Source organism: Tiliqua scincoides, chromosome 1, assembly GCF_035046505.1.
Source record: "Tiliqua scincoides isolate rTilSci1 chromosome 1, rTilSci1.hap2, whole genome shotgun sequence".
NCBI classification, from domain to species: domain Eukaryota; kingdom Metazoa; phylum Chordata; class Lepidosauria; order Squamata; family Scincidae; genus Tiliqua; species Tiliqua scincoides.
This window is the reverse complement of record NC_089821.1, coordinates 210,438,266-210,452,267: the sequence shown is the minus strand read 5'-3', so window position 1 is coordinate 210,452,267 and position 14,002 is coordinate 210,438,266. Positions and strand designations below refer to the sequence as shown.

General features: G+C 42.1%; 1 pseudogene; it reads left to right on the top strand.

The window, feature by feature from the left end:
• The first annotated feature begins 8,173 nt into the window (after positions 1–8,173).
• On the top strand, positions 8,174–8,293 carry LOC136638440 (5S ribosomal RNA; annotated as a pseudogene).
• Positions 8,294–14,002: the final 5,709 nt, after the last annotated feature.

Below are 14,002 nucleotides of genomic sequence, written 5' to 3'. Positions count from 1 at the left end.
GCGCTAGATGTAGCCGTTTTTGGTGCTGCTGCAGCCACGTGCCACAGGAGTGCAGGACTGGGCTGTCCCTTGTTTTCCCAGTTCTTTCTTTAGGTTTATTTTCACATTGTATATTTTCAGGAGAGTCAATATATCACTCCTGGTAAATGTGCGTGATGGGAGGGTGCTATGGCTACAATCCTATATACTTCCTTGGGAGTTTGCAAAATTTAATGAGTAGATATGTATAGGATTGTGCTGTAGATTGTGCTGTAGATTGGGCAGGAGGTCTGGTCTAGAGGGTAGAGCCTCCATTTGCCTGAAGATAACATCCGAAGGTCGCCAGTTTGAGGCCACCGGCACCGTGCGACCTTGAAGCAGCTGACAAGCTGAACCGAGTTATTCCATCTGCTCTGAGCGTGGGAGGGTGGAGGCCAGAATGTGAAACCAGATCAGAGTGAAACATCTGAATGTTGTGGTTCTTGAAAGACAGAACCTTCTTTCAATTGTAAAAATCCCTACTGGGGTTTAAATAAGCCTGCCTATGTAAACCGCCTTGAATAAAGTCTTGAATAAAGACCACGAAAGGCGGTATATAAATACCTGTATTATTATTATTATTATTATTATTATTATTATTATTATTATTATTATTATTATTATTATTATTATTATTAGATGTCTTGCAGCTAAAGGGCCCAATGGTATCCAATTTTCCAATGCCAGTGCAGCTGTGCCAATGGGGCCTGCTCTGCATCCTGTGGTGAGAGGGGCAGTCACAGAGGCTTCCTCAAGGTATGGGAACATTGGTTCCCTTACCCTAGGGCTGCATTGCAGCTGCACCAGTGCTGGAAAGTTGGATGGGACTGGGCCCAAAGTCATTTACGATACATCCACACATTTACTAAAGTATACACTTTTGTGGACTATGGTTCATATTATCGGATGTGTTTGATGAAGTGAACTTTTGCTCCCCTCAAATGTATGCTACAATTAAGTTGCTAGTCTTTAAGATGTATCAATACTCTTGTTATTTTTACTGTTGTGTAGATTTCACTAAGGATAGTGACTTTCCCAAGGTCAATTACTGAACTTCATGGTTAAGTGGAAATTTGGGGTTAAGACACCCCAATTCATATAACATGTCAGGCCAGGCCATAAAACGTGTCTGCCAGGCTAGTGTACTCTACATGCACCAAGCTCTGGCTTCAAAATGCCTTAAAGACTCTTTAAAGGGTCTGTCCAGAAGGATAAGAAAAGCTTTCTCAGCTGTTAGTAATTAAAGAACATTAACTTCAATGGCAACTCGATCACATCGCATCCCAATTAGATAGCAAATGTATTCATTGACCTTGATTGGAGTGACACCTAATAACTCAGTGTTCTGAAGAAGTTACCAAGTTTAATATCACCATCTGTGAAGTGCCTAGCAGGATATTTAGGTATGTGCTTCATTGTAAGACAGTAAATAATCCCATTGTATCCAATGACAATAAAGGCTGTTAGACTCATAATTAAGATTTGGCACTTTCTTACGTTATTTGCGCATTGAAAATTCCAGTTTTCAACAGAAAACAATGTACTTTACATATATATTGAACTACCAAAAATGGAAGTTACAGAAAATAAACCACTGAAGATTCTTCCACTTATCAAAACAGTACAATATTCTCACCACCCTGATGGTTCCTTTGGAGAGAGAAGTTGCAGGATACAAATATTTTAAATAAATAATGTTTGAACAATCTCAAAAAGAAGCCAGAAGTAGTCATGTCATGTGTCGGAACAATACTGAGTAATTATTTCTTACTGGGGTCAAACCCAGAAGATCTGAAGATCAGCAAACAAGCATGTCCCTATAACATTTCAATCTTTGGAAGACAATCCTGAAAGTTGATTCAAAGGCAGGTGTGTAATATCCAGTGCACAGAGTGGAGACTGAAGGCCACTCAGATGGGTTCATAAAGCATGAGATTACCACAGTGCCAGCACCAAGTCGCTGGAGGCTTTGGAGCAAAACCCTGCACTGATCTCCCCCATGACATCACCCACCTACTTGGGTGCTTATTCCAGCACAGACTAGGATTGGGCTATCAGAGTTTGCGGGGTAAGTGAAACCACTGGGCAGCAGTGCAGCCTCTGGGGGGGGAAGGGAGGGGGTGGAAGGTGGAATGAGGGTGGGGTGGAGAGACCAGGGTGGGACGTGGTGGGACTCTGCCAGAACCCGCCAGATTGAACTCCATGTTGGGCCAGAAGACCTGACAAAGAGGCTCTCACATCTGTGATGTCAAAAACGCTGGCACAGACACAAGGAGACCCATTGCTGGGGCTTTCTTCAGGGGAAGGGGACGAAAGTGAGAAGACTCCTGGTGGCTTTCTGGCACCCGCTGGACACGGTGGTAGCTGCTTTGGCGCCACTGCTCCAGTGAACACCAGGAAGCATAACATTGGACTGCTCATCATGAAACAACTGATTTCATATTTGATTCTATCCCCTGCTAACTGGGTAAGAGGCACTCTTTCAAGTGGGTGCTCCTCTTTTTAGCAGGGGGAGAGTAACTGGCCCACCTCACCCCAGCAGTGTCTTTTCTAGTGGTGTTCTTACTGGTGTTCTTTTGCATCTTTTTAGATTGTGAGCCCTTTTAGGACAGGGAACCATTAGTTATTTGATTTTTTTCTCTGTAAACCGCTTTGTGAACTTTAGTTGAAAAGCGGTATATAAATACTGTTGTTGTTGTTGTTGTTGTTGTTGTTGTTGTTGTTGTTGTTATATAGTCTCTGGTCTGAATAAAGACAATTATTTCTATAACTACACAGAGTTGATTAACTCAGCAATGCTAGGAGGATGCTGTTGTCACCAATTACTGTTATTGTGAGTTGTCACCAGACCTCTCATGTATACTTTTAAACTTGCCATACAAATTTGTACTTTTAAAGGTGTCACATTTCTTCTCGCATATCATACATCTGATGAAGGGATCTAGTCCATGAAAGTTTATGTTGCACTATATTCATTGACCTTAAAGGTGTCACAAGACTATTTGTTGTTTATTCAACACTCTTATTTGACAATAAGTGTTCAAAATACAAAAATACAAAAAATGCTAAATGTGTAAGAATATTAGAATAAAATTATTAAATGCAAAAATGTCAAAATCTACAAAAATACAGTTGATTAAGCAGTAGCTCTGTATTATCTTTGGTTGTAAAAGATAATATCAGGCTAACACAATTCATGGGGTTTAAGCTTTTGAAGTTTGCAAGGAAGATCAGAGAATTTTCAGAATATTTTAAAAGAAAGGGAATGGAATGATTTCAAAGTGAAAGCAACGAGCAACCCACTCCTGAGCTTTCCAGCATGTGGGACTGCAGCGGCACTGAAAATGGCTGTTGCCACATCCAGAGCACTCTAGGCAACTGCTGCCTCTTCCTTGGGAGAAGGGAACTTTCATCCCCTTCCCCCAGGTAAACCGAGTAGCCCTGCAATGGGGCTACTCGATTCTACGGCGACCTGAAGGTCAGCGTAGAATTAAGAACCAGCCAGACACAGAGGCTCTGGATTTGATGCCGCGAAGCTCCACCAGACCCACTTTCCTCCTACCCCGCTCCCGTCCCCAGCACTCCTCCTCCCCACCCTCACCCCACCCTCCCTCTGCCTCCTTTCATCCTGGAACGCCTCCTTCCCACCTCCTCCCACACCCCCAACGACCTCTTCGCTGCTCATGCAACTGGCACTAACCCAGTGCCAGCCAGCACTGGGCTAGTACCAGCAAAACACTTGTGCTCAGGCCTGCAAAAATGCCTTATGGAATTTTTCAACAGTGCATGAGGGTGGTGAGCCAGTGTGCAAAACTTAGGATTGGGCCCTCAAACTCATTAAAGAATATTTTTGCATTGAGAGATCTGACCACTACTACCAGTCTTACCTGCTTTTAAATACAGTCAGCCTGCTTCAGATCTCTCTGCCATAAATACCCTCATTTGATGAAACTTGACAGATCAGGCTATTATTTGCTTCCTATTTGTATCGCATTATTTTCTTCTTATTTTCTTTACCCAACAGGATTTTATTGTTTTTCCTTTTTCTTATGAATATTTCACAGAACGCATTTCCAGATGCTGTCAGGCAGCTCAGATTCATGCAAATACTGAAGCAGAAACTCACAATAAGTGTTTCTTTGGTGGACTGGAGCACAGGCACCTTGTGCTGGTAATGGAAAGAACTAGCATCCATCCAGCATGACATCTAATGGCCAAATATTTGGTGGACTTTCAGCCCAATCATCGGCCCCCTACACTGGTGGATCTTGTGATCTGCAGCCATCAGTGTCACTGCGGCACTGCAATGCCACTGCTCACTTTGGGGCTGTCAGAGTATTGCTATTGATGCCAGGAGTATAAGAACAGGGAAGAAAACACAAAGTGATCATCCAGGTGACCATCCAGCCTCTGCTTGAAAACTTCCAATGAGGCACTGAAAACAAGTACACAAGGCAGACTGTTCCAGTGCTGGACAGCTCTTACAGTTGGGAAATTCTTCCTCAATTCTAGCCTAAACCTCCTTCCCTGTAACTTCAACCATTGAATCTAATCTTGTCCCAAGGAGCCAGAGAGAGCAAATCTTCCCCTTCAGATTCTCAATGGCAATGATACCTGCTCTTGGTCTCCTCTTCTCCAGGCTACACATACCAAACTCTTTTATACATTCCTCCTAGGTCTGATTTTCCAGATGTGCACTTTGGATAACAATTGAGCCAGTGAGCCTGCAAGAGGTTTCAGAAATGCTGTAGCCCCACACGGTATGCAGAGGTCTGCAGGTGAGTTTCGGAACAAGATGGAAGGGCCTCCTGAAATCAAATCCAAAGTAGGCAACAACAACAGGACACTTATGAAGCCCTTGTGGTCTGCCAGGCATGGCTCATGGAATGCTTTAGGTGTATGCATGTTGAATTCAAGTAACAAAAACAGGTTACTAATGGAGGCTTGGAAAATATGAACTCTATTGTATGTGCTTGCTCACTAACACTACATTTTTTTTAACCCTGGTTTACACTGGGAACATTTTTCAGCTTTCTATCTGTTTATATGTGTGCATCTGTTCCTTTTATTATTATTATTTTCAGCTACCACTTATCAATGTTTTCAGGAGAAAGCGTTCAATCTTCCATTCAGTTATTGTTTCCCTTTCTCCAAGCTGACACTTCTCTCATGCTTATTACAAATACCCTCTTGATAAATAACCTACCACCTGAGCTCCATCCTTTTCTCTTTGCTCTCTGCCGCAAATGTTAAAAGAAAGAGAAAGGGGAAATATACTTTTAATTATTTTTTGTGTATGCATAGGACACCCAACCCCTTTCCTATAATGCGACTTCAGAAAATGCATGCCAGTGGAGCCAAATAAAACAGGGACACATTTGTGAACAGATATTTGAGACATTTAAAGCAGAAGTGCTTTTGAATCCTTGTACGTTTCCCTACACTTAACAATGTCCTCTTTTACATTGCATATAGGATGAATGGGGGATAAGTTATGGCATGTACATTTGCTGCCAGGACCCATCCCCTCCAGCCTGATCACCACCCACCACCTTCCCCCTCCTTGTCCCAGAATACCCTCAAACTTCCGGGCAACTTACAGAGACCAAAGGAGCCTCTGGTGGCCATTGACATATGCACTACGTTTCTGGCCATTTGTGGCAGTGGCCCAGTAACATGTGACGGTGGCTCAGACTGGGCTGTTAAATTCAAGATATGTGATGCCACCCATGTTTCCTATGACCTGGCTCAAATACAAAGGCGATTAACATGTAATGTTCAGCTCTTCTACCAACATGTACAAAGTTGTTGTACGGATCGGAATGTACAATGAAATTTTGCACAGTTTGTACGTGCTCAGTCAGCATTCAACAGTCCAGGTGTCCAAAATCTGCTTCTCTGTAAGTGTATACACAAAGGCTCTTTAATGGTAAATCTTACTCCCACTGACAGTCTCGATTGCTGTGAAACGACACAAACGACCCAGCTGCACTGTGAGCACTTGAGCAAAAGTTCTTTAATATTAAACCCTGTACTCTCACTGAAACTGATTGCTGTGAGAATGTGTGAAGTCCAAAGCCATCTGCTTGGTAGGTCTACAAACTTCTTTAATATTTACTCTTTGCTCTCAATGACTTTCTCATTGATTGCTTTGGACTGTTGGACCAGGACACACAACCAACTATTCAGCTATTCGTTTGGTGAGGATCTTCTCTGTATTGGTGTATTGGAATCACGGAAGACATTGTACAGGAGATAGGATTTGGTGTCTGCTGTGGACCTTTGCTCTGGTGAATCTGGGAAACTTGGGGTTGAAGCCTGGGCTCTCAGCAGCGGGTGTTCTGCACAGCTGCAGCTACTAGACACAAGAAGGTCTTTAGGAATAAAAGTAGCACCTGGAGGTTGGAAAGACTGTGGGTAGTTAAAGGAGGAGGACTAAACTAATGGATGGACAGTGAATTGGTAGACTGACTCATGGGCTAGCTAACTAATTAACGAACTAACTAACTGCTTGGCAAAACAGTGGAACAGAGACTGCTGGAGACTAGTGGGTGGCTGCAATGTCCAAGAGCTGCTGCTTAAAGGACTGGGAGGAGGGACGCTGAAGCCTCCAGGCAAGCTACCTACTAGTTACCTTCTTGTTGGTGCTGGGGTACAGTGCTTGGGTAATTTTTGTATGTTGCTAGAGCTAGCTGTTTTTGAGCCAGGGGGAACTAATTAGCTTAAAGTGGGCATAAGTTCTCTAGAACAAGCTTGGAAGTGGAATTTGGCAAAACAGTGGGTCAATTCTCTTTGTTTCTTCCTGACTTGCGATATGGTTGCTATTCCAAATCCAATTCAGTGCTTCCTGAGAAAGATTATAGTTACCAAACTAAAGCTGAATTGCACTACGGGGACTTTACCTATCACTAAAGTGCATTCACATGTTCAGAAGGGCTCTGAAATGGTTAGACAAATACTATTCTAGTTGGCACATTCAATTTGTCTCCATGTGGTGCTCCTAGAGTTCTCCTGGGATGAATTCGCACAAAGAATGCACATTCTCAACAATGTAGCAATGTTACCATTGAAGAGTTAGACCATGGAGCCTTCTATTATGGGCTGGAACTAAATTCATCCCTTAGATTTTTCCTGCTTGCTTGCTCCTTTCAGCTTCCAGCCCTACAAAAAAGAAGCATGCATGTTCAATTGCAACAAACAGTAAGCGCTATTATTGCTAGAACACAGGGCCCAGTACAAAAAGCAGTGATTTCTTCCATCATGGCAGCAGATTTCCCAGCAATCATAATAAAAGAAATTGCCCTTAAAAGCAGTAGCTGTGCTAATGAAGTGCCCAGTTCATCTGAAAAGTCTCATCACAGTCCATTATATCAATTAAATTCACCACATTCTATTTCTGGAGCTGGCCTGGAACCTGCCAGAAAGTGTTGGGTCACCCCTGGAAAGGTTTCTAGCATCATAATCCTTTGCATGTCTACTTAGAAGTCACATTTTTTTCAATGGGACTTACTACCAGGGAAATGTGCATAGGACTGCAGACTACAACATGCGGGTAGCCCAATCCTAAGCTGCCTTTTGCTCCAGGACTGCCGTGGCACCAAAATGGCTGCTGAAGCATCCTGTGCACACCAGGGCAGCTCCTCAGAGGAAGGGGACTTTTGTCCCCTTCTCCTGGGTAAGGGAAGTAGCCCCACAGTGGGGCTACTCAATTCTGTGGCAGCCTTTGGGCTGCCGTAGAATCAAGAGCCTCCGTGTCAAGCTGCACAGTCTGACAAGGAGCTCAAGATCCAGTGGAGCTGAGCACCACCAGTCCCGCCTCCTTCCCGACCCACTCCCTCCCCCCAGCATGCATCATCGCCTTCCTCCCACACCCCCACCTATCTCTCTGCCAACCGGCAGTTTAGGTGACCGCAGAGCAGCACCGGCGCTAGCTAACTTGGCCGGTGCTCACAAACATGCTTTACAGCAAGTGTGTGCCAGCAGTGAGACAGCTTAGGATTAGGCCCTAATTACCCTGCTAATTGGGTAAGAGGCATTTTTTCAAGTGGGTGCTCCTCTTACCCAATTAGCAGGGGTATCATTCCCCCCTTTAGTTTAGTCTTCAAGCGCTATTAAACTATATTGGGGTCTTCTTTATGTGGGAACTTCTATATGTGTTAGCAGCAACTGTTATCCTGCACATGCCCGATCTCATCTGATCTTGGAAGCTAAGCAGGGTCAGGCCTGGTTAGTACTTGGAAGGGAGACCGCTTGGGAATACCGGGTGCTGTAGGCTTATACCATAGTCTTTTGTGACTGAAGGTTGCCAACCATTATATGTGTTAAAATAAACTGCAGTGCTCATTGCATGGTTGCAATATTTATTAGGAGGTAAAATTGGGCATTGCCCTGATGGAAAGGAAAAGAGCAGGGTAGAAATCTTTTAATAAAATAAATGAATGATGTAAATGTTTTGTTCTTTGCATCTGTATGTGCAGGGTTTATTGAATTTCAGAAATAAAAACTTGTTACTGAATCTGACCTGATATTCTCGATCAGTTTTAGTAGCTGCCCTTCAACTAACATACAGCACCTGCGTCGCTGTGTAGGTGAAGCATCCTGCCTGTTTTTTCAGAGCAATTTACTTTCCTCCAGTGGTGCTGCATGCTGCTGTTGCCTTAACTGTACAAACGGGCTACTGCTTTCAAAGAATTGGCTCATGGCTTCTTTTTAAAGCCAATTTAGGAAAACATCATATAATCAAAAAAACTGCTCACCAGCACACAGTAAATGCAAGAAATACTGCAGGCAACCATGCAGCAAATAGACTAAATGGGTGCTTCATCATGCCTTAGGATTGTATATTGAGCATTTTTCCCTATCTCTCTTAATGTGTACTGAACAGAATTCTCATTGCAGGACCATGTGCCCTTTTACTTTCTGACCAGCTGTAATGTAGTCTAGATTTACTGTATACTGTAGATCAATAATAATAATAAATAATAAACTTTATTTATATCCCGCCCTTCTCCCTAAAAGGGACCCTAAAATGTTCCTCAACCAATGGTACAGGTACCATCAGTGGTACTTAAGGTGGTGTCTGGTGGTATTCATGGGACCCATGGGTAAATTGCCAGGTTCATACAACCTATTACCAGCCTGGAGCACATAGCTAGACAGAAACAGCCTCCTAGGAGGGGACTGGATGGCATCTCAGCTATGAATAGCTCCCACAGGCAATACTGGCCCTAATTTCAGAGACCCAGTAAAACTTAACCCAAACAACAGAGTGCCCAAGTAGCAAGACTGAATTTAGAATGGCAACAATTCTACAATACAGAAAAAATACAAGCTTATAGCTTAAGTATATTCAGAATTAAACAGTTAGGGTTACATCTCTTTATAAAAGACCAATAGAGACTTAACAGAGATACACACTTAAAACAATAAAGCTATACTCCTAACTTAACTAAGCCTACCACTTACAAGGTAGTAGCTCTAAGAGTACTGCTAGTTCATCTGTCCAAAGTGATGAGAAGATGTTTTGATCTTCTGATGATGTTGATGTGCTAACTGCCTCCCTAACTAGGTGACTTTACACCCCTAGCTTGATCGATCATCCAATCAGGCCTGAAATCTCCTGACTGAGTGATGCAATGAGGTCACTAAGTGTCCTGAGGTCATTAGAAATCAAACCACTTAGACCAAGTGGTGGGTCATCAGCTGAATGAAATTTTCTTGATTGCAGTAACCTCGCACCTTCAACACAAAGGATGAAACCTTTGTGACTGCAATATCCTTGCACCTTCAGCTGGATGGAATCTTCTTCATAACACTGTAAATGAACCTAGATGGAACCATCAGCTAGATGAAACCTACCACATCCTTGCATGTTCCCTGACATCCGCCCACCTGCTGGCACTTAGCAACTTACTTCAGCTCTTTTTCTCAAAATGGGGGCTACTCCACAAAATGGAGTCCAACCATGGCCTAGTCTTCTTTGGATCTCAGCACCTTGCCACCTGGCAGTGAGACCAGGAATGTGACACCACAGACAATGTTGTGGTAGGAGGCTCATCTCGCTGGGGAGAGTTCCAAAACATGATTTTCTGTGCTCAAAGAAGCCCTTCCATCCACCCAGAGTTTCTTACTTGTGTTTGTTGCACCACATCTGACCTCCCAATCCAGAAGTAACAGTACCCTTTTGGTGCAGTTTCAGATTGTTTTGCACGACCCCCTCCCCCTTCCACACTACTTCTTTAAATATTTAAAGTATCCACAGCATTTATTTGCATGCCCACCTAATATTTGAGCTGAAAATGGGTTGTGGATAAGACTGTTCGTTCTCAAGGATCTCTTAACAGACTCACTAAGAGTTTTCAGCGGGTTACTTCTAAAAAGCAGCTCAAGATTCATATGGACCAGGGCTTTGATTACCCCCCTGAACTTTGTCAGGAGGTCATTCATGTAGAGCAGCTGTGATGTTACTCAGCAGCAGCAACAGTCATAAGATTCACAACTTGCCACAACAAGGCAGCAATCAGATGTTTGCAGGGCATTTGGGTTGGACGAAGAGAAATGCCTCTTTGTAGTGTGTATGAGAAGGCCTTACAATAAGTGAGTGGATAGATTGTATAGCTCTTGGACAAAAGCTTCTTTTTACTGTTGAAGCATGACTGTATTCTTCTCAGAAAAGAATACAAGAAGCTTTTTGTGGAAGGAAGGCAAAGATATAAAATGCCAACTCATGGTTGTCTTCACTTGCAATCATTCCCGGTTCTTGCTAAGAAGTAATCATTAATAACTGATAAAGTTTTGGCACTTAATACATCAGATATTACAGCAATAGAAAAAAATTAAGTTACTATTATTGACATACCTATACCTGACGACAGTAGAATTGATGAAAAAGAGCATCGAAAAGATTAATCAACATAGCAATACTTGGCTATAGTAGGATTGATGAAAAATCATGAAAAACATTGGTAAATATCAGGATCTAAAAACTGAGATCCAAAGATTATGGCGCAAACCAGCAGTGGTTATCCCAGATGTGACTGCTACACTGAGTGCAGTCCCAAAAATGCTTGAATCACATTCAAAGCATCTGAACATAGTAATTTTGTCAATTGGTCAAATTCAAAAAATCACCCTGCTTGATTTGGCACACATTATTCGCAAATATATTGCGATGGGGCCTAGTAATTGATGCCAAGTTCAGTTAAAGAACCAGCAACTGTGTTATGAGAAAGAAATAATAATAATAATAATAATAATAATAATAATAATTTCTTGCATATCACAACTGCTGGTTCTTTAGCTGGACTTGGTGTTAATTAGTAGTTGGGCCCCACCCAGGTGCCTTGGATGTTGTAATGTATTTACGTATAATGCATGCTGAACCAAGCAGGGTAGCCTTTTGAATTTGACCAATAGTAATTTTGTCAATGTTCAGATGCTTTAAATGTGATTCAAGCATTTTGGGAATTGCACCCAGTGTACCAATCACAACTGGGAAAATCACTGCTGGTTTGTGCCATAATCTTTGGATCACAATTTTAAAATCCTATTTACTAATTTTTTCATGCTTTTTTTCATCAATCCTAATCGCTAGGTACTGCTATGTCGCTAATGGTCACTTTATTTTCTATCACAGTAATAACTGATGTGTTATGTGCCAGAATTTTATCCGTTTGTATTTGAAAATTCCACAAGATTTTGACTCTCTTTTTCTGTCTATTAATACTAATACTAATGCTAATACTACTACTACTACTAATAATAATAATATAGACTGTACTGATTAATTTACAGCCTAATCCTATGCATGTCTACTTAGAAGTAAGTCCCATTATAGGTAATAGGACTTACTCCCAGGTAAGTGTGGATAGGATTGCAGCCTTACTGTATAATGTCAATAAGTGTTCCCACCACGACTGGTAAAATATGTTTGATTTGATCATCAGAGACTAGCTTTGAAACGGTGTGACAAACAGTTTTTCTGTTCAACACATTTCAGTTTTCCTGAGATGCATTAAACTACAAAAGCACACTTTCCTGCATTAAAATTTGCATTTGAAAACAGTTGGGTGCAAAAATATATTTGAAAACATTTGTGTTCAGAAGTGGTTAGAAGTATTGATAGGTATAAATGCAATGTTTAAAATCCTGGCATACACAGATCTGCCTTGAGAAGTTCTCTTTTACTTACAAGAGCTAACTAGTAAGAATTTGCCATCTTACCCACTAGCCAATGCTATTGCTCAGTGCTCTGTGAAGAAGAAAAAATGGCAGACAGGGTCCATTCTTACATCTGTGGCCCAACAGAGATGCCTAACCCCCTACCCCTTGTCACCCACTGCCAAGTTCTTGCAGATGGACATTTTCCTGAGAGCAATTCATAGAATCTGTTACAGTGTTAAAATCCAGAAACCAGAAAATCTGATTATTTGGTAGTTGTCTGTTTTGAACTGTTTCATACTGCCTTAGCCGGAAAGGTAGTCTATAAATAAATAAATAAATAAAGTTGGATCTCTATGATAACTGTCTTTGTGAGAGGAAACACTGACAGGAAAAACTACACTTTTCAAATTTCCTGCTGCCAAACTCCTGTTAAAGACAGACACACACCACACACAAACTCTTTTCGCATGTTCCTTAAACACATGGGAAGGGGAAATTGGCATTGTGTCTGCAGGCCCTATTCCTGACCTCCACACAGTCTTCTGAAGACTATAAACAGAGCCTAAATGTACCACTCTATGTTTGTACATTTTTTGTAGGGTTCCTGAGTGTTTGGAGAGTTCTTGCAGGTGTACAACAAGCATGTACATGGTCTGTACTCAGTCAATCAGATGAACACACAGAGAACAGATATGCTCTTGACTTTCTCTCTCTCACACACACCCTATGTGGAAAGGATTTTCTGACTCTGTGGTGGTAAAGATTCTGGCCCAGGATCCCGAGACACCCAATGTTGACCCATCCAGTCATTCCTCTGCAACCACCAGTCCCTAATTTGTCAGGGCCTCCTTTTCTGCAATGGTAGAAACTTGCCCATGCATACACTTTGGGGCTGCTTAGCTCTTTCCCCTTTCAGTTGGCCATTTGGGATGGAATTTCAAACCCAACTGCTCTTCCCACACTTTTATTTAACTTCAATAGTTTTGGAGGGAAATCTATAGTTTGGCTTCAGACAGACTTGACAGAAACAGAAGAGGAAACAGTTTCTAACCTCTACTCTCAACGGGCTTATGATAGATTTGCCAACTCTAACTGAAGATATTCCTAGAGATTTTGTCTTTCTCCAAGCTTGATGGAATGTTGGAAATTCCTGGAGACCTTATTCATTTCAGTAGTCACCTGGGGATCAATGCTGATTCTTGGAGACTCCAAAGCCAATCCTGGAGAGTTGCCAATCCTAACTCTGAGGTTAGCAATTATAATTCCATGCCCAAGACTTCAACAGAATGGGAAAAGGTGAACTTGTGTTTCTGAAACCTTCTCTGACCTACTGTTCACTCCCTGTGAGATAAATGCCAGGGGCATTTGTAAGCCTCTGTTTAAAAGGAAATTGCCCAATTTGCTAACACTATCTGAGATTAGCATTTAATAATTAAGCTGTATAATTTCCTGCAGCAAAGATGTGACTTTAAACACTTTTTTTTCCTCTGCAGTATTTTTAGAAATGAATCAAATCACTGCAGGAACACTGATCCGGAACTAGACTGCATTATGAGGAAGGGGATTTAACCCCTTGCCCTGTCAGGAGCCCCAATTCAGATAGGGACTATTTCAGGTGCTGTTTGCCCCAGGAAGGATGCATGTCTCCTGGAGCAAATTGCTGTAGGGCTAACCAAGCCTAGGACTGTGATGGGTACACAGTCTAAATTACCCCTTTTCCTACACCACCATCTCAATCCAAATCATGACTGAGATTCCATGACCTCAGCTCCCTCCCAACACAACCACACAGGGACAAACAACACGTTTAAAGTAACATCTA